Raw genomic sequence first — 26,047 nt, forward strand, 5'->3', positions numbered from 1 at the left:
AAGTGAATTAACACACACGCATGCACAGAAGGAGATATCTCTTGCCCGTTACAAAAGAAAGAAAATAAAATCATGAAAGATTGTCACCTATGTGGAAAGCAAATAAGATCAAATCATTCAAATGATCTTTATTTTCTTAGCAGAATCTACATGCTCTGTAAAGGACCTCTAAATGTCATTTATCGCCCCCACCCCCACCCTGCAGGCAAGTCTAAATCCCCATTCCTGTGGCTGCCTGAGCCTGTTCTATGATAAAGCAGCTACAATCTACAGCAATACACTCAGTTCTAAATCTCACACCTCCTCTCTCTGGCACTAGTGAAGTGCAATAGAGCTCTGGGAAGATGCTCTTAAGAGCAGCTCACTGCTTTGCTCCTTACTTTGTGAGTAATAAGGAAGTATCTTCTTATTTTGGTAATTCTGATAGCATAAAGGCGATCTCTGCAAACGTTTTCTGTAAAGATCAGCTCGTAAATATTTGGGGCTTCCCAGTCCCTATCGTCTCTTTGGTAATGGCCCATCTCAACTGTTACAGAGTGTAAATGACAAGATAACATGTCAAAGATAGGAGTGGCTGAGTTCTCATAACACGTTATTTACAAATGCAGGCTGCGGATCAGATTCAGCTCTGGGTCCCTGTGGCGTGCTGGACCTTGGCGCAGACCAGACTAGCCCCTCTGTGCTTTCGTCCCTTGTTCATCCTCAGGAACCAATTCCACTTCTGTAATGAACTCCACACAATGGAGGGAAAGCAAGGATGAATACTTAGGTGTTGCTGCTGACGCTTTCACTGTGGATGTTTCTTCGTTTGGAAGAGTCGCACTTAAACATTAAGCAAAGCAGCTGCTCTGGGAAAGGTTTGTGTCACCAGCCCACAGCTCAGTTTTCCCCAGGGTTCTTCTGAGCATGTTACAGAACAGGACTGAGACCTGGTAAAATGAGAAATTACATTCCCTGTTATGTAATATTAGAACCACTTGTTCAAACTCAAGGGTATGTCTTTCAGGACAATGTATTTCCTTGGCATTAATCTGAAAAGGCTGGAGGAAAAGGAAATTTGAATTTTCATGTGATCTCTTCTTTGCTTTTGTCATTAAGTTTCTAAGCAAAGATCTGACTCTTCAGAGTGCACCCTGTTTAATTTAGTCACAGTTTAATGTGACCTTCCCTTGAACAGGACCTGGGGATGATTCCACGGCTTTCTTTCAATGTCTCTTTCAAGATGAAGATTCAAAGAAAGGTTTTTCTGTCTCTGGTAGTTTTGATATAAAGAACCCATTAGCAAACTTGAAATGTGTAAATTACACAGGCAACTCTAAGATGTGGCTGAAATTGTCAGGGCAGTGGACCTTCTCCCAGGAGGTTAATGTACAGAAGGGGGTGCTTGTTTCAACAAAAGGCTGAAAATAATACCCAGGAAATCACCTTCATGATCAAAAGCTGGATTGCTTTTTATTGCAGATGTGTATTATGATATGAATAGATAAAAAACCGCTTTATTCTTCCTTGATGGCATTTCCTTAGCACACATAGAATTAAAATGCAGTTCTGACTAATCCAGCAGAAAGTGACTGGGTGCTCTCTAATTCATCCGCTTTAACTCAGGACAGATACAGTCACAGTCATTTTTATATGCCTGTGAGGCATTTTTAATATTTTATAATAAAATCATCATCATCTTATACAACCTACACTCTGGATGTGGGAAAAAACGGGACCAGGGCTTCACAAATAAAAGAGAAGCAGTGGTTAAGTTTAAAGCATCATTTTGGGGACTTCTCTGTTGATCCAGTGGTTAAGACTCTATGCTTCCACTGCAAAGGGTGTGGGTTTGATCCCTGGTTGGGGAACTAAGATCCCACATGCCATGCAGTACAGCCAAAAGCTTCAAAAAATCTTTTTAAAAAAAATAAAAATAAAACAACATTTTGGACTGCAGTTTTTCTTTTTCCCTTCCTTAAAAAAAAAGTCAACTTCAGCAGTATCATAGATACTGTAGTCTTGAAAGTCTCTGCTACTCTGATTCTATACCTTATAAATCTTAGCCAAATATCTTTTTTCCCTAAGGATGCAACAGATAATTCTTTGTATTCCATGCCTTTTGTCAGGGCAGTCCCACTCAGTTATGGAATTTAACATAAGAGTGTTTCTATTCTCTTATTAGAAAATTAATACATGGATCCCAGAAGATTGTTCTTCCTCCTAAGGAAGTAAAGTGTTTGATTCAAACTCTTTTTAAGAGGACTTCTACCATGTCTAAGGGGGTGACGTGGATTTGACAGAAGGGATAAATGAAGGGGAAATGGGTACTGCTTATCAATTAGAGTCTAGGATGACTTCCTATACGTCTCTCACTTAACTCTCTACCCTTTGTGGCAGACACTGCTAACCCACTTTACAGAGAGGAACAGTTGAAGCTCAGAAAGGCTAAGTTGCCTACAGTCACTCATTTTTAAGTGACTATTTGAGCTCATGTTTCTCCAGTTTCAAATGATGTGGTGTAAGTGAGGTACATAAAGTTAATTTATTTAATACTTAAGGTTGACATCATGGAGCTCCAAGAATAAGGTCTTCAATATTTTCAAAAAGAAATACACACACAACCTCTTCAATTAGCACAGTCTTTTGCCTCCCTCTAGAATCTCTTTAAGTGCTGACTTGTGAGCCTCAGGGTGAATCAGGTGTGACTGAACACCGTTCGGTTACCTACAGCCCCGGTTGAGCTAGGTGCCAAGTCAGAGGATGGGTTTCTTAGCCAAGTTTGAGGCTCTAGAACAATCTCACTTGCTGAATGTCCATCTCCTACAGAAACCTTGTATTAGGCACACATTGACCTTGGAGGTGATGGGATATTCAACTCAAAGGCCATGGGCTCCACAGAAAAAGACAGTCTTCTAACTGTCATAGGACGGGTTAATTAGACCTGGAGTGGTCTGCATCCTTTTCTTCTAGAAATCAGTGGGGCTTCACTGAATAAGCAGTTCAGCTCCATTAGGGAAAGAACCTTCAAGAGAATCACTTCAGAGACGAATCTTTGTCATTTTGGATCCCTAAAGAATTTTCTGAGTATAATGAGCCCCGGAGGACTAGTACCCTCCTGTTCCAAACATCACATTGTGTGTCAGGTATTATACAATCGTGGCCAACTTTCCAGCAGCATCTGAAGCTGCAAATCCACCCGCACACACAGAGAAAACACATTTATTATGTCAAAGCCTGTCTTGTAGTCATTTCAGGGGACCCATTTCCTCTGTGAAACTGCAAACCAATTTCCTTGGGATGCCATTTAAGATGATTCATCCCCATTTTCAATCCATTTTTCCCATTTCTTATTGAGACCTTTTGCTTTTTGTTGCAGAGGGCCGGTTTTCCGTGTGCACAGCCTCGCTCTCATGGTCCTCTTTGGTTTGCTCTGGTTTCTTTTCAGGCTTTTTGAGGGAGATCAAATTGTCTGAAATCTGTGGATGACTCATTTGTTCTCTTCACGTCCTTCCCTGAGAACTCCACGCTACACTATACATTTCCAGACAATGTGTTTCCTTTGTCACAGCTCAGGTGGCTACACTGATTTTAAGAGCCTCCCCCACAAGTCCGGAAGTTCAAGTCGGCAGCTACAGAAAAGGATTTCTGGGTTTGGTGGCAGGGCCAAGATGTGGCCAAGGGGGGACTCTGCCATCTCCGACGTGCTTTTGTGTTTTGACGTGAACAGTTGACACTCAGGTGTATGTAATGGGCAATGCGTGGGTTGTCATTCCCTCTCTAAGACATCTTTACACAGGAATTCTCCAGCGGCCAGGAATTCTTCCTTGCCTGTTTGGTGCATTCATATAATAAGTAAGACTCACATGATGGGAATATTAGAAAACTAACCCCAGGGCTTTCCTGGTGGCACAGTGGATAGGAATCCACCTGCCAATGCAGGAGGCGTGGGTTCCATCCCTGGTCCGGGAAGATCCCACATCCTGTTGGACAACCAAGCCTTCACACCACAACTACTGGAACCTGTGTGCTCTAGGGCCCCCAAGCCGAATGAGCCCACCTGCTGCAAGTACTGAAGCCCTTGCCTCTGGAGCCTGTGGTCTGCAGCAGGAGAAGCCACTGCAGTGAGAAGCTTGCACACCGCAGCTGGAGAGTAGCCCCCGCCCTCCACTACTAGAGGAAAGCCCGCACAGCAGCAAAGACCCAGCGCGGCCAAGAGAAAGAATGAAAACTCACCCCGACTCAGTTCTGGAGCCTCACCCCCACTGCGCCTTTGCTCCTTCATACAATCTGTTCTGTCTCATGCCCTGGATCATTCATGTCCCTGGTAATTCTTCCCCCTGTGGTGTTTTTCATCCCACAGTCTTATGTGTAGAAAAGGCTTCCTTTATGGATTCATTTGGTTAATTAGTTCATTTCACAAATATGGGTGTATGCCAGGGATTTGTTCCAAGTTGGGTTCCAGGGTTGTTTATCCTGAAGCACTTGGCCAGGGTAGGGGGTCACTGCACAGAGATGCTCAGATCCACAGGACCTCTGTTTTGCTTACCCTCAACCCCCAAACCAAGTTCACCAAAGGGTGCTACAGTTCCTCCCACTTATTCTCACTGGAGTTAAATAATTTAAAATTCTTCTCTGGTTGCCTAAGCAAAATTGCCATCATGTCTAAAATCCCATGTAAATATAGGTATGGCACTGTCCTCAGTGTTTAAAGAAAGGAGCAAGCAAGAACCAATGTCTCCATACCCTCAGCCAAGAGCTGAATTTATACAGCAGCAAGCAATTCCAATTAAAATGGCAAAGATGACAGGAAAGTTGTTTTTCTTGCTCACAGCCTGAATTCTAAATCCAGTCTTTGTTTTTGTTCTTGATATCCTGTTTCTAAGGTGAAGTATTTTCTGCAAACTTAGTTGGAGAGGCTGAAGGGATTCAAGTCCTCAGATTTGTTTTAGGAGCTAAATTACATCTTGAGACAAGTATATTTGGTGCCTGCTCCTTGGAAGAAAGCGATGACTATTCTTGGAGCCACATTTTAGCTATTACACAACCTTGAACAAATCATTTGTTCATATGTGCTGTGTGGGTGCTAAGTCATTTCTGTCATGTCCAGCTCTTTGCGACCTTATGGATTGTAACCTGCCAGGCTCCTCTGCCCATGGGATTCTCCAGGCAAGAATGCTAGAATGGGTTGCCATTGCCTTCTCAAGGGAATTTTCCCGACCCAGGGATCAAACCCATGTCTCTTACTTCTCCTGAACTGGCAGGTGGATTCTTTACCACTAGTGCCACCTGGGTAGCCCATTTGTTCGTGTGTGTGTGTGTGTGTGTGCACTGCAGGCAGATTCTTTACCACTGAGCCACCAGGGAAGCCCTTTGTTCATATGGTCATCCCCAGTTGGTACACCTGAACACTGGGTCAAATGAAATTTCTTTCATTTTCTGGGCTTTTGTGATGTCTGATGGAAGACTTTGGCCACGTCATGCGAAGAGTTGACTCATTGGAAAAGACTCTGATGCTTGGAGGGATTGGAGGCAGGAGGAGAAGGGGACGACAGAGGATGAGATGGCTGGATGGCATCACTGACTCTATGGACGTGAGTCTGAGTGAACTCTGGGAGTTGGTGATGGACAGGGAGGCCTGGTGTGCTGCGATTCATGGGGTCGCAGAGTCGGACACGACTGAGTGACTGAACTGATGGGAGAATGTTAATTACTATCTACTCAAGTGTCTATATCTCCCCCCACCCCACCCTATGGTTCAAGATTACTCAATCAGCAAGCTATCCTGAGAAAGATTAACCCACACAATGGCTCTTTATTTCACCACTGAGACACGGAAAGAGCAAAGCTGAGTACAACATTAAAATTAGCATCTTCTGTTTGGAGAAGTTTCAGATGCTTTCAAGAGCAGAGCTGTTAAGCAAGTAGCACCTCGCTGCTGTCTGATGACAGTAGTGGGACAGAGCCAGCCAGGGACAGGCTGCAAGTGGATGGTCCTTCACATGGCAGAGTGTCTGCAACAACCCCTGGTGGTGCATGCCGTAAGGGAAGACATTTAACATTTTATTCTTCATGACCAGGAATGAGTTTTTGCGGCAGCGATAATAGCAGTGGAAGATGATGTCATTACCATCTAAACATAAGACAAACACAAATGGCAAAGAAAGACAATGGGAAAAGTCTTGTACATACAACAGATTGTTTGAAAAGATCACACAAAGATGCGTCTGTGTTTTCCAGGTTTGATGAAGCCCTGCAGCCAATTTACAGAACCATTGAACTTTCAGTGGTTGAATCCCAACCTAGACTTTTTCAGACTCATTGTATGTTACCTCAGGCAGGCAGGCAGGCAGGCAGGCTTCACTTTGTTCCTTAACAATATCATCTCTTGCAGTATTGGGAAATTTTACAATAACTTTGAAAATCTTCATAATCCACAAGTAGAGAGACATTCTAGGAGAACCTGCACACATGAGCTGGCACTCCCAGAACAAACATGCTCTCTGGTTTATTTGAGCACTTGCCCCATGGCTCAGATTGAGTTTCTGTACTTGAAACAAGGGTAGCATTTGATCTTTCCTTTCACTGGTCTCTATGAGACCAAATCCAGCCATTTACAATCACCAAACCCTCCACAAGGCATTGAATGAGATGAAAAGGTGACTGTTTAACTTTTAATCTGGATCTGCTGGCATCAAAGTGGATGATGCCTAGTTTACTGAGGACCTCCAGACAAATCTAGATGTTCCCTGAGTGATGATAACCATAGTGACATTTTCCTAAACAAGATCATCTATAAATTCTATATTTATTTTTTTCTTTTTTTTTAATTTTACTTTAAACTTTACATAATTGTATTAGTTTTGCCAAATATCAAAATGAATCCACCACAGGTATACATGTGTTCCCCATCCTGAACCCTCCTCCCTCCTCCCTCCCCATACCATCCCTCTGGGTCGTCCCAGTGCACTAGCCCCAAGCCTCCAGTATCGTGCATCGAACCTGGACTGGCATCTCATTTCATACATGATATTTTACATGTTTCAATGCCATTCTCCCAAATCTTCCCACCCTCTCCCTCTCCCACAGAGTCCATAAGACTGTTCTATACATCAGTGTCTCTTTTGCTGTCTCGTACACAGGGTTATTGTTACCATCTTTCTAAATTCCATATATATGCGTTAGTATACTGTATTGGTGTTTTTCCTTCTGGCTTACTTCACTCTGTATAATAGGCTCCAGTTTCATCCACCTCATTAGAACTGATTCAAATGTATTCTTTTTAATGGCTGAGTAATACTCCATTGTGTATATGTACCACAGCTTTCTTATCCATTCATCTGCTGATGGACATCTAGGTTGCTTCCATGTCCCGGCTATTATAAACAGTGCTGCGATGAATATTGGGGTACACGTGTCTCTTTCCCTTCTGGTTTCCTCAGTGTGTATGCCCAGCAGTGGGATTGCTGGATCATAAGGCAGTTCTATTTCCAGTTTTTTAAGGAATCTCCACACTGTTCTCCATAGTGGCTGTACTAGTTTGCATTCCCACCAACAGTGTAAGAGGGTTCCCTTTTCTCCACACCCTCTCCAGCATTTATTCCTTGTAGACTTTTGGATCACAGCCATTCTGACTTGTGTGAAATGGTACCTCATAGTGGTTTTGATTTGCATTTCTCTGATAATTAGTGTGTTGAGCATCTTTTCATGTGTTTGTTAGCCATCTGTACGTCTTCTTTGGAGAAATGTCTATTTAGTTCTTTGGCCCATTTTTTGATTGGGTCATTTATTTTTCTGGAGTTGAGCTGTAGGAATTGCTTGTATATTTTTGAGATTAGTTGTTTGTCAGTTGCTTCATTTGCTATTATTTTCTCCCATTCTGAAGGCTGTCTTTTCACCTTGCTAATAGTTTCCTTTGATGTGCAGAAGCTTTTAAGGTTAATTAGGTCCCATTTGTTTATTTTTGCTTTTATTTCCAATATTCTGGGAGGTGGGTCATAGAGGATCCTGCTGTGATGTATGTCAGAGAGTGTTTTGCCTATGTTCTCCTCTAGGAGTTTTATAGTTTCTGGTCTTACGTTTAGATCTTTAATCCATTTTGAGTTTATTTGTGTGTATGGTGTTACAAAGTGTTCTAGTTTCATTCTTTTACAAGTGGTTGACCAGATTTCCCAGCACCACTTGTTAAAGAGATTGTCTTTAATCCATTGTATATTCTTGCCTCCTTTGTCAAAGATAAGGTGTCCATATGTGCGTGGATTTATCTCTGGGCTTTCTGTTTTGTTCCATTGACCAATATTTCTGTCTTTGTGCCAGTACCATACTGTCTTGATAACTGTGGCTTTGTAGTAGAGCCTGAAGTCAGGTAGGTTGATTCCTCCAGTTCCATTCTTCTTTCTCAGGATCGCTTTGGCTATTCGAGGTTTTTTGTATTTCCATACAAATTGTGAAATTATTTGTTCTAGCTCTGTGAAGAATACTGTTGGTAGCTTGATAGGGATTGCATTGAATCTATAAATTGCTTTGGGTAGTATACTCATTTTCACTATATTGATTCTTCCAATCCATGAACATGGTATATTTCTCCATCTATTAGTGTCCTCTTTGATTTCTTTCACCAGTGTTTTATAGTTTTCTATGTATAGGTCTTTAGTTTCTTTAGGTAGATATATTCCTAAGTATTTTATTCTTTCCATTGCAATGGTGAATGGAATTGTTTCCTTAATTTCTCTTTCTGTTTTCTCATTATTAGTGTATAGGAATGCAAGGGATTTCTGTGTGTTGATTTTATATCCTGCAACTTTACAATAGTCATTGATTAGTTCTAGTAATTTTCTGGTGGAGTCTTTAGGGTTTTCTATGTAGAGGATCATGTCATCTGCAAATAGTGAGAGTTTTACTTCTTCTTTTCCAATTTGGATTCCTTTTATTTCTTTTTCTGCTCTGATTGCTGTGGCCAAAACTTCCAAAACTATGTTGAATAGTAATGGTGAAAGTGGGCACCCTTGTCTTGTTCCTGACTTTAGAGGAAATGCTTTCAATTTTTCACCATTGAGGATAATGTTTGCTGTGGGTTTGTCATATATAGCTTTTATTATGTTGAGGTATGTTCCTTCTATTCCTGCTTTCTGGAGAGTTTTTATCATAAATGGGTGTTGAATTTTGTCAAAGGCTTTCTCTGCATCTATTGAAATAATCATATGGTTTTTATTTTTCAATTTGTTAATGTGGTGTATTACATTGATTGATTTGTGGATATTGAAGAATCCTTGCATCCCTGGGATAAAGCCCACTTGGTCATGGTGTATGATCTTTTTAATGTGTTGTTGGATTCTGATTGCTAGAATTTTGTTAAGGATTTTTGCATCTATGTTCATCAGTGATATTGGCCTGTAGTTTTCTTTTTTTGTGGCATCTTTGTCAGGTTTTGGTATTAGGGTGATGGTGGCCTCATAGAATGAGTTTGGAAGTTTACCTTCCTCTGCAATTTTCTGGAAGAGTTTGAGCAGGATAGGTGTTAGCTCTTCTCTAAATTTTTGGTAGAATTCAGCTGTGAAGCCATCTGGACCTGGGCTTTTGTTTGCTGGAAGATTTTTGATTACAGTTTCAATTTCTGTGCTTGTGATGGGTCTGTTAAGATTTTCTATTTCTTCCTGGTCCAGTTTTGGAAAGTTGTACTTTTCTAAGAATTTGTCCATTTCTTCCATGTTGTCCATTTTATTGGCATATAATTGTTGATAGTAGTCTCTTATGATCCTTTGTATTTCTGTGCTGTCTGTTGTGATCTCTCCATTTTCATTTCTAATTTTATTGATTTGATTTTTCTCCCTTTGTTTCTTGATGAGTCTGGCTAATGGTTTGTCAATTTTATTTATCCTTTCAAAGAACCAGCTTTTGGTTTTGTTGATTTTTGCTATGGTCTCTTTTGTTTCTTTTGCATTTATTTCTGCTCTAATTTTTAAGATTTCTTTCCTTCTACTAACACTGGGGTTCTTCATTTCTTCCTTTTCTAGTTGCTTTAGGTGTAGAGTTAGGTTATTTATTTGACTTTTTTCTTGTTTCTTGAGGTGTGCCTGTATTGCTATGAACTTTCCCCTTAGGACTGCTTTTACCGTGTCCCACAGGTTTTGGGTTGTTGTGTTTTCATTTTCATTCATTTCTATGCAAGTTTTTATTTCTTTTTTGATTTCTTCTGTGATTTGTTGGTTATTCAGCAGCGTGTTGTTCAGCCTCCATATGTTGGAATTTTTAATAGTTTTTCTCCTGTAATTGAGATCTAATCTTACTGCATTGTGGTCAGAAAAGATGCTTGGAATGATTTCTATTTTTTTGAATTTACCAAGGCTAGCTTTATGGCCCAGGATGTGATATATCCTGGAGAAGGTTCCATGTGTGCTTGAGAAAAAGGTGAAATTCATTGTTTTGGGATGAAATGTCCTATAGATATCAATTAGGTCTAACTGGTCTATTGTATCATTTAAAGTTTGTGTTTCCTTGTTAATTTTCTGTTTAGTTGATCTATCCATAGGTGTGAGTGGGGTATTAAAGTCTCCCACTCTTATTGTGTTATTGTTAATTTCCCCTTTCATACTTGTTAGCATTTGTCTTACATACTGCGGTGCTCCCGTGTTGGATGCATATATATTTATAATTGTTATATCTTCTTCTTGGATTGATCCTTTGATCATTATGTAGTGACCTTCTTTGTCTCTTTTCACAGCCTTTGTTTTAAAGTCTATTTTATCTGATATGAGTATTGCTACTCCTGCTTTCTTTTGGTCCCTATTTGCATGGAAAATCTTTTTCCAGCCCTTCACTTTCAGTCTGTATGTGTCCCCTGTTTTGAGGTGGGTCTCTTGTAGACAACATATGTAGGGGTCTTGTTTTTGTATCCATTCAGCCAGTCTTTGTCTTTTGGTTGGGGCATTCAACCCATTTACGTTTAAGGTAATTACTGATAAGTATGATCCCGTTGCCATTTACTTTATTGTTTTGGGTTCGAATTTATACACCATTATTGTGTTTCCTGTCTAGAGAATATCCTTTAGTATTTGTTGGAGAGCTGGTTTGGTGGTGCAGAATTCTCTTAGCTTTTGCTTGTCTGAAAAGCTTTTGATTTCTCCTTCATACTTGAATGAAATCCTTGCTGGGTACAATAATCTGGGCTGTAGGTTATTTTCTTTCATCATTTTAAGTATGTCTTGCCATTCCCTCCTGGCTTGAAGAGTTTCTATTGAAAGATCAGCTGTTATCCTTATGGGAATTCCCTTGTGTGTTATTTGTTGTTTTTCCCTTGCTGCTTTTAATATTTGTTCTTTGTGTTTGATCTTTGTTAATTTGATTAATATGTGTCTTGGGGTGTTTCGCCTTGGGTTTATCCTGTTTGGGACTCTCTGGGTTTCTTGGACTTGGGTGATTATTTCCTTCCCCATTTTAGGGAAGTTTTCAACTATTATCTCCTCAAGTATTTTCTCATGGTCTTTCTTTTTGTCTTCTTCTTCTGGGACCCCTATGATTCGAATGTTGTAGCGTTTAATATTGTCTTGGAGGTCTCTGACATTGTCCTCATTTCTTTTAATTCATTTTTCTTCTATCCTCTCTGATTCATTTATTTCTACCATTCTATCTTCTAATTCACTAATCCTATCTTCTGCCTCTGTTATTCTACTATTTGTTGCCTCCAGAGTGTTTTTAATTTCATTTATTGCATTATTCATTATATATTGACTCTTTTTTATTTCTTCTAGGTCCTTGTTAAACCTTTCTTGCATCTTCTCAATCCTTGTCTCCAGGCTATTTATCTGTGATTCCATTTTAATTTCAAGATTTTGGATCAATTTCACTATCATTATTCGGAATTCTTGTCAGGTAGATTCCCTATCTCTTCCTCTTTTGTTTGGTTTGGTGGGCATTTATCCTGTTCCTTTATCTGCTGGGTATTCCTCTGTCTCTTCATCTTGTTTAAATTGCTGAGTTTGGGGTGTCCTTTCTGTATTCTGGCAGTTTGTGGAGTTCTCTTTATTGTGGCTTTTCCTTGCTGTGTGTGGGTTTGTACAGGTGGCTTGTCAAGGTTTCCTGGTTAGGGAAGTTGTGTCAGTGTTCTGGTGGGTGGAGCTGTATTTCTTCTCTCTGGAGTGCAATGAAATGTCCAGTAATGAGTTATGAGATGTCTATGGTTTGGGGGTGACTTTGGGCAGCTTGTATATTGAAGCTCAGGGCTGTGCTCCTTTGTTAATGGAGAATTTGCTTGGTATGTCTTGCCCTGGAACTTGTTGGCCCTTGTGTGGTGCTTGGTTTCAATGTTGGTATGGAGGCGTTTGATGAGCTCCTGTCAATTAATGTTCCTTGGAGTCAGGAGTTCCCTGGAGTCAGGGTTTGGACTTAAGCCTCCTGCTTCCAGTTATCGGTCTTATTTTTACAGTAGTTTCAAAACTTCTCCTTCTATACAGCACCATTGATAAAACATCTACGTTAAAGATGAAAAGTTTCTCTACTGTGAGGGTCACTCAGAGAGGTTCACAGCATTACATGGAGAAGAGAAGAGGGAGGAGGGAGTTAGAGGTGACCCAAATGAGATGAGGTGGAATCAATAGTGGAGAGAGTGGGGTAGCCAGTAGTCACTTCCTTATGTGCACTCCACAACTGGACCACTCAGAGATGTTCACGGAGTTATACAGAGAAGCGAAGAAGGAGGAAGGAGACAGAGGTGGCCAGAAGGATAAAAGGGGGGAATGAAAAGGAGGGAGACAGATCCAGCCAGTAATCAGTTCCCTAAGTGTTCTCCACCATCTGGAACACATAGAAACTCACAGAGTTGGGTAGAGTAGAGAGGGGTTAGGGAGGAGACACAGGCGACCTGGTGGAGAAAAAGGAGAGTCCAAAGGGAGAGAGAGCAGTCAAGCCAGTAATCTCGCTCCCTAGTGAAAAATGGGTCTTGAGGATTGGGTTCTTAAAGGTACAAAATTGGTAACAAATACATAAAAGCAAAAATTAAAAATCTAGAGTAGAGTTTGGAATTTCAAAAATACGATATTAAAGAAAAGAAGAAGGAAAAGAAAGAGAGAAAAAAACGAACAAAGAAAAACAAACAAGGTCGCGAAAATTATAAAGAAAATACAGGTACAAAATTGATAACTAATACCAAAAAGCAAAAATTAAAAATCTAGAGTAGAGTTTGGAATTTCAAAAATACAATGTTAAAAAAAAGGAAGAAGAGACATAAAGAGAGACAACAAACAAACAAAAACAAACAATGTCGCAAAAATTATAAAGAAAATACAGGTACAAAATTAATATCAAATACCAAAAAGCATAAATTAAAAATCTAGAGTAGAGTGTGGAATTTCAGATATACAATGTTATATAAAAGAAGAAGAGAAGGAAACAGAAAAAAAAGTCACAGAAATTATAAAAAAAACTATAGGTACAAAATTGATAACATATACCAAAAAGCTAAAATTAAAAAAGTAGAGTAGAGTTTGGAATGTCAAAAATACAATGTAAAGAAAAGAAGGAAAAAAAAAAAAAAAAAACAAGGTCAAAAAATTATAAAATATATTTATATGAAGTTTGCTGAAGAAGAAAAAAATAGGGTCTTTTTTTTTTGCAAAGTAATAGGTTATAAAAGTGAAAATTAAAGGAACAATAGAGGACTTACAAAATTTTTTTTAATTAAAAAAAAAAGAAAGAATGATCGTAAAAATAGTAAAAATATATCTAGGACTTTCTCTGGTTTTGTTGTGAGTATTGTGGGTTCAGTTCATTTTTGGCTAGTTCCTTGGTCCACATATTTCTCAAGATCTATAGGCCCCTTCCTCTGTAGTCTGTAGTAACCACGGGGTTTTAATCTATTGCCTGTAGCTTCCAAGGCGTTTCCCTCTGTTATAACTTCTTCTTTTTGCTGGTCTCTTCAGTGTCTGGTTACCGCCCTGACACAAAGGGGACGGTGGGGGAAACTTTTTTTTTTTTTTTAGGCTCACTTGTTCAGTCACACTGTGGGGAGGGAGGGAGGGATGCTGCAAACAAATAACACTGGCGTGCGCTCGCAGTGCCTCAGCCACACTGGGTCTGCCCCTGCTCACGGCGCGTGTAGCCTCCCACACTGCTCGGGCTCTAGGTTGTTCCGCAGGGAACCATCCGTGGCCGGCCCTGGGCTGCCTGTACTTCCCAGGTCCAAGCCGCTCAGGTTCAGGCACTCGGGTAGTCCTCAGAGGCGCAGACTCAGTTGGGCCTGCGTTTTGTGCCCTTCCCAGGTCTGAGCAGCTCAGGTGATGAGGTGTTTGGCGAGCGCCAATGCTGCGACTTATCGCCTCCCCGCCACTCGGTTATCTGGGTGTAAAACCAGTGCACCTTCTCAGGCAGATGTTGACCGTCCAGACCCCCAAGAAGTTTTAGTTAGCAAAGAAGCCTGCTTACAGTTTTATAGATAATGTCTCTCTGGGGCTACGATTGCCCTCTTCCGGCTCTGGCTGCCTGTCACCGGAGGGGGACGGTCTGCAGCCGGCTATCTCTGTTCAGTCCTTTGTTCCGTGCGCGGGCCTGGTGGTGTCTTAGGTTGGGGCTGGCTTTTCGTGTGTTAGATATCCCACAGTCTGGTTTGCTAGCCCAAATCATTTCGCTCAGATAGTGCTCAGGGTATTCAGGCCAGATTCTTACTCTGAGCAATGCAGCCCGCGCCGCGCCTCCCTGCCCAGCCCCCGCTTGCTAATGTCGTGTGCAGGCGTCTGCGCTGCTTCTCCACTGGGGGAGTTACCGTAGGGCTCGCAATCTGCGAGTTTTAATTGTTTATTTATTTTTTCTCCCTGTTATGTTGCCCTCTGTACTTCCAAAGCTCGGCACAGATTCGGCAGTGAGAAGGTTTCCTGGTGTTTGGAAACTTCTCTCTTTTTAAGACTCCCTTCCCAGGACGGAACTCCGTCCCTCCCTCTTTTGTCTCTTTTTTTGTCTTTTATATTTTTTCCTACCTCCTTTCGAAGAGTTGGGTTGCTTTTCTGGGTGCCTGATGTCCTCTGCCGGCATTCAGTAGTTGTTTTGTGGAATTTACTTGACGTCTAAATGCTCTTTTGATGAATTTTTGGGGGAGAAAGTGTTCTCCCCGTCCTACTCCTCCACCATCTTGGCTCCTCCTCCCCAAATTCTATATTTAAAAGAACATTTTAGACTTCCCTGGTGCTCCAGCAGTTAAGAATCTGCCTGCCAATGCAGGAGACATGGGTTTGATCCCTGATCTTGGAAGATCCGAATTGCCGTGAAGCAACTAGACCTTTGTGCCACAATTACTGAGCCTATGCTCTAGAGCCCGGGAGCCACAACCACTGAAGCCTGCCCACTCTATGGTGTGCCCACTCTATGGGAACCACACACAGCTAATGATCCCATGTGCCAAAACTACTGAAGCCCATGCACCCTAGAACCCATGCTCCTCAACAAGAGAAGCCACCACAGTGAGAAGCCTGTGCACCTCAACTAGAGCGTAACCCCTGCTCACTGCAACTAGAGAAAGCCTGTATGCATCAACAAAGGCTGAGCGCAGCCAAAAATAAATAAATAAATAAATTTTTATAAAAAGAATGTGAAGAGGAACCCAAGGTCACAGCCATGTGGCCGAGGTCAGTGAATAAATGCCTGAGGAGAGCTTCTGAGAAGGTGGCCAGAAGAGACAGAGACAGAAGAGTCCTCCCCGTGAAAAGCAGTCGTTGTTGTCTAATTCTTGTCTGACTCTTTTTCATCCCCATAGACTCTAGCCCGCCAGGCTCTTCTATGTGAAAAGCAGTAGAATTGGGTAAACTGAAGATGACTGATGAACAAAGGAAAACCAAATTCAGGAGGAAAATCAAGAATACCAGAGGATTCTAACACAACATTGTCAATCAACTACACTCCAATATAAAATTAAGTTAAATTAAAAAAGAATAGCAGAGGAAGAAAATGAGGGAGAGAGCATAAGCTCAGGAGGGGAGAGGGAGAGAGACAGGAGCGGGGAGAGAGAGAAGTGCCGCATGCTTCAACTTTGAGAGGAGAGGAAAACAAAAGACCTCAGTCAGGAGAACTCTATGATCTGAGAATGGGTTCGATCAGTACAGGTGGTTTGAGAAGACACTGATGAGGACCTTGGAAAGTTGGGAGAGAATGTGCAGCTTCCCTGATTCCTCTGAACAGAGCTCTAGGCACCACAAGGCCACCTAAGGAGGGTGAGGTCCCTGGACTATATTTTGATCACTGTTGAAGATTTTATGGAATTGGAGAAAAGTGGTGCATGCCTAGAAAGTGAGACTTATGAAGAGATTAAGCCCTGAGCCTTTGGAGTGGGAACACTGACTCCAAGACTAGACTACCAAAGAATTAACCCTGCTGCTGCTGCTGCTAAGTCATTTCAGTCGTGTACGACTCTGTGCGACCCCATAGACGGCAGCCCACTAGGCTCCCCTGTCCCTGGGATTCACCAGGCAAGAACACTGGAGTGGGTTGCCATTTCCTTCTCCAATGCATGAAAGTGGAAAGTGAAAGTGAAGTAGCTCAGTCGTGTCCAACTCTTAGTGACCCCATGGACTGCAGCTTACCAAGCTCCTCCATCCATGGGATTTTCTAGGCAAGAGTACTGGAGTGGGGTGCCATTGCCTTCTCCAAAGAACTAACCCTATGGAGTATCAAATAGTGAGAACTCCCACAAAGGAAATCACTTGAATACAAGGCCCAACATCACCCAACCACCAGTAGCAGCTTGTTCAGGACGCCTCATCTAAACAACAAACAAACAAAAATACAAACCCAATCATCAGTACACAGGATTACCACCTCACTCAGCCTTGCCCATCAGAGGAAAAACAAACAAATAAAAACTCAGCACAGATCTCACCCTATGCCAAGCTTATACAAACTGCTGGACCAAACTTAGGAGGGCAGAAACCAAAAGGAAGAAAGAATTCAACCTTGAAGACTGGGAAAAGAAGATCTCAAACACAATAAATTTTTTTTAAAAAATAATGAAAAGGCAGGGAAATACTGCACAAATAAAGGAACAAACTAGAAACACAGAAATCCAAATAAATGAAGAGGAAATAGGCAAACCACCTGAAGAAGAATTCAGAATAATGATAGTAAAGATGATCAAAAACCTTGAAAGCAAAATGGAGAAAATGCAAGAATCAATTAACAAAGATGTAGAATCATTAAAGAATAAACATGCAGAGACAAGCACCACAATTACTGAAATTAAAAATACTCTAGAAGGAATCAATAGCAGAATATCTGAAGCAGAAGAACGAATCAGTGAGCTGGAAGATAAAATGGTGGAAATAACTTCTGAAGAGCAGAATAAAGTAAAAGAATGAAAAGAACTAAGGACAGTCTCAGAAGCCTCTGGGACAATATCAAATGCATGAACATTCAAATTATAGGGATTCCAGAAGAAGAGAAAAAGAAAGGGTATGAGAAAATTTTTGAAGAGGTTATAGTTGAAAATTTCCCCAACATGGAAAAGGAAATAATCAAGTCCAAGAGGTGCAAAGAGTCCCATGCAGGATAAACCCAAGGAGAAACACACCAAGACACATACTAATCAAACTAACAAAGATTAAACACAAAGAAAGAATATAAAAGCAGCAAGGGAAAAGAAACAAGTAACATACAAGGGAAACCCCAAATGTTTAACAGCTGATCTTTCAGTAGAAACTCTGCAGGCCAGAAGGGAATGGCAGGATATATTTAAAGTATTGAAAGGGAAAAATCTATAACCAAGATTACTGGACCCAGCAAGGATCTCATTCAAAATTAATGGAGAAATCAAAAGCTTTTCAAACAGGCAAAAGTTAAGAGAATTCAGTACCACCAAACCAACCATCAATATGCCAGCAAATTTGGAAAACTCAGCAGTGGCCACAGGACTGGAAAAGGTCAGTTTTCATTCCAACCTCAAAGACAGGTATTGCCAAAGAATGCTCACACTACTGCACGATTGCACTCATCTCACACAATAGTAAAGTAATGCTCAAAATTCTCCAAGCCAGGTTTCAACAATATGTGAACTGTGAACTTCCAGATGTTCAAGCTGGTTTTACAAAAGGCAGAGGAACAAGAGATCAAATTGCCAACATCCACTGTATCATTGAAAAAGCAAGAGAGTTCCAGAAAAACATCTACTTCTGCTTTATTGACTATGCCAAAGCCTTTGACACAATTGTGGATCCACAATAAACTGTGGAAAATTCTGAAAGAGATGGGAATGCCAGACCACCTGACCTGCCTCTTGAGAAATTTGTATGCAGGTCAGGAAACAATAATTAGAATTTGACATGGAACAACAGACTGGTTCCAAATAGGAAAAAGAGTATGTCAAGGCTGTATATGGTCACCCTGTTTATTTAACTTCTATGCAGAGTACATCATGAGAAATGCTGGGCTGGAAGGAGCACAAGCTGGGATCAAGATTGCTGGGAGAAATATCAATAACCTGAAATGCAGATGACACCACCCTTATGGCAGAAAGTGAAGAAGAATTAAAGAGCCTCTTGATGAAAGTGAAAGAGTAGAGTGAAAAAGTTGGCTTAAAGCTCAACATTCAGAAAACTAAGATCATGACATCTGGTCCCATCACTTCATGGCAAATAGATGGGGAAACAGTGGTAGACTTTATTTTCTTGGGCTCCAAAATTACTGCAGATGGTGACTACAGCCATGAAAGTAAAGAACGCTTGCCCCTTGGAAGAAAAGCTATGACCAACCTAGATAGCATATTAAAAAGCAGAGACATTACTTTGCCAACAAAGGTCCATCTAGTCAAGGCTATGGTTTTTCCAGTAGTCATGTATGGATGCAAGACTTAGACCATAAAGAAAGCTGAGCACCAAAGAACTGATGCTTTTGAACTGTGGTGTTGGAGAAGACTCTTGAGAGTCCCTTGGACTCCAAGGCGATCTAACTAGTCCATCCTCAAGGAGATCAGTCCTGAGTGTTCATTGGAAGGACTGATGTTGAAGCTGAAACTCCAATACTTTGGCCACCTGATGCAAAGAGCTGACTCTTTGGAAAAGCCCCTGATGCTGGGAAAGATTGAAGGTGGGAGGAGAAGGGGATGACAGAGAATGAGATGGTTGGATGGCATCACTGACTCTATGGACATGAGTTTGGGTAAACTCTGGGAGTTGGTGATGGACAGAGAGGCCTGGCATGCTGCAGTCCATGGGGTCGCAAAGACTCGGGCATGACTGAGCAACTGAACTGAATAGACTGAAACCAGCTTTTTAACAATTGTTAAAGGGACTTATATAGTCAAGAAACACAAGAGAAGAAAAAGAGCTACAAAGTCTAACCCCAAACAATTCAGAAAATGGCAATAGGAACATATATATCAATAATTACTTTAAATGTAAATGGATCAAATGCTCCAACCAAAAGACACAGACTGGCTGAATGGATACAAAAACAAGACCCATATATATGCTGTCTACAAGAAACCCACTTCAGACCTCAAGACACATGTAGACTGAGAGAGAGAGGATGGAAAAATATATTCCATGCAAATGGAAACAAAAGAAAGCTGGAGTAGCAATCCTCGTATCAGACAAAATAGACCTTAAAATAAAGAAGATTACAAGAGATAAGGAAGGACACTACATAGTGATCAAGGGATCAGTTCAAGAGTAAGACAGAACAATTGTAAATATCTATACACCCAACATAGAAGCACCTCAATACATAAGACAAACACTAACAGACATAAAAGGAAAAATTGACAGTAACACAATCATAGTAGGAGACTTTAACACCCCATTCACACCAACGGACAGATCATAAAAACAGAAAATTAATAAGGAAACACAGTCTTAAATGATACATTAGATGAGATGGATCTCATTGATATCTTCAGGACATTCTATCCAAATGAAGAAGAATGCACCTTCTTCTCAAGTGCACATGGAACATTCTCCAGGATAGACCACATCTTGGGTCACAAATCAGACCTCAGTAAATTTAATAAAATTGAAATCATATCAGGCATCTTCTCCAACCATAATGCTATGAAAGTAGATAGCAACTACAAGAAAAAAAGTAAAGAACACAAACACATGGAGATTTAATAATACATTTCTAAATAACCAACATGTTACTGAAGAAATCAAAAGGGAAATCAAAAAATTTCTAGAAACAAATGACAATGAAACATGACAACTCAAAACCTATGGGATGCAGCAAAAGCGGTTTAAAGATGGAAGTTTATAGCAATACAATCCTACCTTAAGAAACAGAAACATTGAATAGAGAGCCTAATTTTACACCCAGCACAACTGGAAAAAGAAGAAAAAAAACCCCACCAAAATTAGCAGAAGGAAAAATATCATAAAGATCAGAGCAGAAATAAGCCAAATGAAATGATAGAAGCAATAGTAAATATTAATAAAACTAAATGCTGGTTCTTTGAGAAGATAAACAAAATTGACAACCTTTAGCCAGACTCATCAAGAAAAAAAGAGAGAAGAATCAAATCAACAAAATTAGAAATGAAAAAAAAAGAGGTTACCACAGACAATGCACAAATACTAGGATTATAAGAGACTACTATGAACAACTATATGGCAATAAAAATACAAGCTGGAAGAAATGGCCAGATTCTTAGAAAAGTTCAATCTTCCAAGACTGAATCAGGAAGAAATAGAAATTACGAGCAACCTAGTTTCAAGCACTGAAACTGAAGCTGTGATCAAAAATCTCCCAAAAAACAAAGCCCAGGACCAGACGGCTTCACAGGAGAATTCTATCAGACATTTACAGAAGAGCTAATGCCTATCCTTCTAAAACTCTTTCAAAAATTGGAGAGGAAGGAACAATTCCAAACTCACTCTATGAGGCCACCGTCACCCTGATACCAAAACCAGACAAAGACAACACAAAAAAGGAAAACTACAGGCCAATATCACTGATGAACATAGATGCAAAAATCCTCAAGAAAATTTTAGCAAACAGAATTCAGCAACACATCAAAAAGCTCATACACCATGAGCAAGTTGGGTTTATTCCAAGAATTCAAGGATTCTTCAATATACGCAAATCAATCAATGTGATACACCATATTAACAAATTGAAAGATAAAAACCATATGATAATCTCAATAGATGCAGAAAAAGCCTTTGACAAAATTCTGTACCCATTTGTAATGAAAACTCTTCAAAAAATGGGCATAAAACGAACCTATCTCAACATAGTAAAAACCATGTATGGTAAGCCTAAAATAAACATTATTCTTGATGGTGAAAAACTGAAAGCATTCCCCCTAAGATCAGGAACAAGGCAAAGGTGTCCACTATCACCACTATTATTCAACCTAGTTTTGGAAGTCCTAGCTATAGCAATCAGAGAAGAAAAAGAAATAAAAGGAATCCAGATCAGAGAAGAATTAAAGCTCTCACTGTTTGCAGGTGACATGATACTGTACATAGAAAACCCTAATACATCAGAAAATTACTAGAGCTAATCAGTGAATTTAGCAAAGTTGCAGGATACAAAATCAATACACAGAAATCAGTTGCATTTCTATATACTAACAATGAAAAATAAGAGAGAGAAATTAAGGAATCAATCCCATTCACCATTACAAGAAAAAGAATAAAATATCTAGGAATAAACTTACCTAAGGAGACAAAAGAACTGCACACAGAAAAATATAAGACAATGATGAAAGAAATCAAAGATGACATAAACAGATGGAGAGATATTCCATGTTCCTAGGTAGGAAGAATCAATGTCAGTATTGACTATACTACCAAACACGATCTACACATTCAATGCAATCCCTTTCAAAATACCAATGGCATTTTTCACAGAACTAGAACAGAAAATTTCACAATATATATGGAAACACAAATGACCCCAAATAGCCAAAGCAGTCTTGAGAAAGAACGGAGCTGGAGGAATCAACCCTCCTGACTTCAGATTATACTACAAAGCTACTGTCTTCAAGATAGTATGGTACTGGCACTAAAACAGAAATATAGACCAATGGAACAAGGTAGAAAATCCAGAAATAAACCCATGCACTTATGGGTACCTTATTTCTGACAAAGGAGGCAAGAATATACAATGGGGCGAAGAGAGCCTCTTCAATAAATGGCGCTGGGAAAACTGGACAGCTACATGTAAAGAATAAAATTAGAACACTTCCTAACACCATACACAAAGATAAACTCAAAATGGATTAGACCTAAATGTAAGACCAGAAACTATAAAACTCTTAGAGGAAAACATAAGCAGAACACTTGAAGACATAAATCAAAGCAAGATCCTCTATGATCCTCTTCCTAGAGTAATGGAAATAAAAACAAAAGTAAGCAAGTGGGACCTGATTAAACTTAAAAGCTTTTGCACAGCAAAGAAAACTATAAGCAAGGTGAAAAGACAACCCTTGGAGTGGGAGAAAATAATAGCAAATGAAACAACTGACAAAGGATTAATTTCTAAATATACAAGCAGCTCATACAACTCAATACCAGAAAAAACAAACAACCCAATAAAAAAATGGGTAAAAGACTAAACAGACATTTCTCCAGAGAAAAAATACAGATGGCTAACAAACACATGAAAAGATGCTCAAAATCGCTCATTATTAGAGAAATGCAAATCAAAACTACAATGAGATATCACCTCACACTAGTCAGAATGGCCATCATCAAAAAGTTTACAAACAATAAGTGCTGGAGAAGGTGTGGAGAAAAGGGAATGCTCTTGCAGTGTTGGTGGGAATGTAAATTGATTCAGCCACTATGGAAGATGGTATGGAGATTCCTTAAAAAACTAGGGATAAAACCACCATAAAACCACCATCAGCTCAGTTCAGTTCAGTTCAGTCGCTCAGTCGTGTCCAACTCTTTACCACCCCATGAATCACAGCACTCCAGGCCTCCCTGTCCATCACCAACTCCCGGAGTTCACTCAGACTCACATCCATCAAGTCAATGATGCCATCCAGCCATTTCATCCTCTGTCGTCCCCAATCCCTTCCAGCATCAGAGTCTTTTCCAATGAGTCAACTCTTCGCATGAGGTGGCCAAAGTACTGGAGTTTCAGCTTTAGTATCATTCCCTCCCAGGACTGATCTCCTTCAGAATGGACTGGTTGGATCTCCTTGCAGTCCAAGGGACTCTCAAGAGTCTTCTCCAACACCACAGTTCAAAAGCATCAATTCTTCGGCGCTCAGCCTTCTTCACTGTCCAACTCTCACATCCATACATGACCACAGGAAAAACCATAGCCTTGACTAGATGAACCTTTGTTGGCAAAGTAATGTCTCTGCTTTTGAATATGCTATCTAGGTTGGTCATAACTTTCCTTCCAAGGAGTAAGAGTCTTTTAATTTCATGGCTGCAGTCACCTAGGCATCTGCACCTAGGCATATACCCTGAGGAAACAAAAATTTAAAAATAGACATGTATCCCATTGTTCATTGCAGCACTATTTACAGTAGCTAGAACATGGAAGCCACCTAGATGTCCATCGACAGATGAATGGATAAAGAAGTTGTGGTACATATACACAATGGAATATTACTCAACCATAAAAAAGAACTCATTTGAGTCAGTTCTAATGAGGTGGCTGAACCTAGAGCCTATTAAACAGAGTGAAGTAAAGTCAGAAAGAGAAAGCTAAATATCGTATACTAATGCATACATATGGAATCTAGAAAAACAGTATTGAAGAGTTTATTTGCAGGGCAGCCGTGGAGAAACAGACATAGAGAATAGACTTATGGACATGGGGAGAGGGGAGAAGAGGGTGAGATGTATGGAAAGAGCAACATGGAAACTTACATTACCATATGAAAAATAGATAACCAATGGGAATTTGCTGTATGGCTCAGGAAACTCAAACAGGGGCTCTGCATCAACCTAGAGGGATGGGATGGGGAGGGAGATGGGAGGGAGGTTCAAAAGGGAGGGGATATATATATACCTATGGCTGATTCATGCTGAGGTTTGACAGAAAACAACACAATTCTGTACAGCAATTATCCTTCAATTAAAAAATAAATAAATTTAAAAGAAAAGAATACCAGAGGAGAGAAGAGGTAGTAACTGCAAAAAAAAAAAAAAACAAACCACAAATCCCATTGTCGACTAGAAAATGGAAGCAATGGAAATCCTCAAGGATTGGAATTTTGAGTGCTACTTCAGTCACTTTTAGATTTAAAAGACACCATAGAATAAGCATCTCTCAGAACAAATTAAGAAAAAGAAGCCCTTAAGGATAGAAAAGATGTCTCTATTCCAGAGAAATAATCAGTAACATAATCAAATAAGTGAGGAAAGAAGCTTATGATATATGTTTGCTCTTACCAGCTGTATTACAAACTTTTGAAATTTGATATTAATAAATTTTTTCACTTTTAAGGATCACAAATAAAATTAAAGATAAAACAATAGACCCTGGGCAAATGTTTTTTATCACATGATTTGTGTGTGTGTGTGTGTGTAGGGAGAATGAAATAGTTAGAACACAATAAATCTGTTTCCTTACCTGCCACCTTGAGAGCAAAAACTCCATCTCCTTAGGCAACGTGGGCTAAGAACCCAGAACAGCCTGGTGTACATGTTATTGTTGTTGGTGTTGTTCAGTCACTCAGTTGTGTTCGACTCTTTGTGACCCCCATGGACTACAGCACCCAGGCTTCCCTGTCCTTCACTATTGCCTGGAGTTTGCTCAAACTTATATCCATCAAGTCAGTTATGCAATCCAACCATCTCATCCTCTGTGCCCCCTTTTCCTCCTGCCCTCAATCTTTCCCAGCATCAAGGTCTTTCCCAGTGAGTCTTTGCATCAGGTGGTCAAAGTATTGGAGCTTCAGTTTCAGCATCAGTCCCTCCAATGAATATTCAGGGTTGATTTCCTTTAGGATTGACTGGTTTGATCTCCTTGCTGTTCAAGGGATGCTCAAGAGTCTTCTCCAACACCACAGTTCAAAAGCATCAATTCTTGTTCAGCCTTCTTTATGGTACACATGAGATCACAGTAAATGTTTTCACATAATTAAAGCCAGTCAGTGGTCATGTACGGATGTGAGAGTTGGACTATAAAGAAAGCTGAGCGCAGAAGAATTGATGCTTTTGAACTGTGGTGTTTAGAAGACTCTTGAGAGTCCATTGGACTGCAAGGAGATCCAACCAGCCCATCCTAAAGGACATCAGTCCTGGGTATTCATTGGAAGGACTGATGTTGAAGCTGAAACTCCAATACTTTGGCCACCTGATGTGAAGAGCTGACTCATTGGAAAAGACCCTGATCCTGGAAAAGATTGAGGACAGGAGGAGAAGGGACGACAGAGGATGAGATGGTTGGATGGCATCACCGACTCAGTGGGCATGGGTTTGGGTGGACTCCAGGATTTGATGGATGGGGAGGCCTGGCGTGCTGTGGTTCATGGGGTTGTAAAGAGTCGGACACAACTGAGCGACTGAACTGAACTGAACTGAAAGCTGGTCAGGGCTTTCCAGGTGGCACTAATGGTAAAGAAACCACCTGCCGATGCAGGAGATGCCAGAGACTCGGGTTCCATTCCTGGGTTGGGAAAACTCCCTGGAGTAGGAAAAGGCAACCCATTCCAGTGTTCTTGCCTGGGGAATCCCATGGACAGAGGCTATGGTCCATGGTACCCCAAAGACTTGGACACAACTGAGTGACTGAACACACACAAATCTGGTCAAGGCAAAATAATACAAAGCTCACAGATGTCTCATAGATTTAAAAAAAAATAAAGAAGTAATTTTACTATTAAATGATCAGCAGCTCCTTGTCTAGCAGGGTGGATGTTTTTTGAGATGTTGACAATTTCTAAGGTGCTGAAGCAAATTTTGCTAAAAGTTACCCATCTCTATACAATATTTCTACCAGAAGCCTTGGTTGTCAGTCTCCACCAGCTTCCCCTTTCCACTCAAAAGGTATTTCAAAAACAACACACATAGACACTCATCATGAGTTGGGTATTATTATTCACACTTATAATCAGAGACCTAGCTCTAGGACCTAAATGACTGGACAGAGGAGCACCAGCCATCAGCCAGAGGGTCAGAGTCTCAGCCAGGTGGAA

Source organism: Bos indicus x Bos taurus, chromosome 13 (genome assembly GCF_003369695.1).
Source record: "Bos indicus x Bos taurus breed Angus x Brahman F1 hybrid chromosome 13, Bos_hybrid_MaternalHap_v2.0, whole genome shotgun sequence".
In the NCBI taxonomy this organism is placed as follows: domain Eukaryota; kingdom Metazoa; phylum Chordata; class Mammalia; order Artiodactyla; family Bovidae; genus Bos; species Bos indicus x Bos taurus.